Below are 1148 nucleotides of genomic sequence, written 5' to 3' on the forward strand. Positions count from 1 at the left end.
AAAAAAAAAAAAAAAAAAAAAAAAAAGGAGTAGGGTGTGGGAGTGTAAGGGTGCCAGGGTATGGGGTTGTGAGGTGGCAACACTTATACAGAACCCCAGGAAAGGAGGTAGAACTTTCTTGGTTGACATTGGGACTTCAAGCTTGAGTTCCCTTCTACTACACAGCCTTTAGAGAATACACCCTGGGGCTGGAGAGGTGGTAGCTCAGTGCTTAAGAGCTCTGGCTGCTCTTGCAGAGGTCTGGGGTCCTGTTCCCAGCACTCACATGGCACTCACAGCTGCCTGGAACTCCAGTCATAGGCCATTCCACAGCCCTCTTCTGACCTCACTGAACACCACAAGCACTCAGTGTGCTTAGATAACACGCAGGCAAAACACTCACATTAGCCGGGCGGTGGTAGCACACGCCTTTAGTCCTAGCACTTCAGAGGCAGAGGCAGGCGGATTTCTGAGTTCGAGGCCAGCCTACAACAGAGTGAGTTCCAGGACAGCCAGGGCTACACAGAGAAACCCTGTCTCGAAAAACAAAAACAACAACAAAAAAAAAACCACTCACATAAAACAAAACTTAAAAAAGAAAAAAATATATATCCAGGAAGTTAAAATTAAAAGGTTTATGATAATAGAACTATCTTTCTAATCTCCTTTCATGCTTGAATGCAGTAGGAAACCTTGGCTCACTAGTCATTTTGGGAGACAAATTCAAATGGTGCGTTAAGACATTAATTCAAGGGCTGGAGAGATGGCTCAGTGTTTAAGAGCACTGACTGCTCTTCCGAAGGTCCTGAGTTCAATTCCCAACAACCACATGGTGGCTCACAACCATCTGTAATGAGAGCTGGTGCCCTCTTCTGGTGTGTCTGAAGAGAGTGACAGTGTACTCATATACATAAAATAAACAAATCTTTTTTTAGAAAAAAAGACATTAATTCAAGGCTGGGGTAGAACTCAGCTGCAGATCAAGTGCTTAGCTGTAGGGTTTGTTTGTTTGTTTGTTTGTTTTCGAGACTTAAGGGAATTTATAGTTTTATGAAATGAGCCATCGACACCAGAACCAAGAAAAAGTTTCTGTGGTTGTGGGCCTATGGCTTGCCCCCCACCCCTTGCTCCACTCCCACCCCTTGCTCCACCCCCACCCCTTGCTCCAC

At 45.1% G+C, this 1148-nt stretch overlaps 1 protein-coding gene across 6 annotated transcripts in view; it reads left to right on the forward strand.

Moving 5' to 3' along the window:
* Idnk (IDNK gluconokinase) overlaps positions 1–1148 on the forward strand; it is a 7388-nt gene that overhangs the window by 4647 nt on the left and 1593 nt on the right. The window lies entirely within an intron of this gene.

The sequence above is a fragment of the Mastomys coucha genome, unplaced genomic scaffold, assembly GCF_008632895.1.
Source record: "Mastomys coucha isolate ucsf_1 unplaced genomic scaffold, UCSF_Mcou_1 pScaffold7, whole genome shotgun sequence".
Lineage (NCBI taxonomy): Eukaryota > Metazoa > Chordata > Mammalia > Rodentia > Muridae > Mastomys > Mastomys coucha.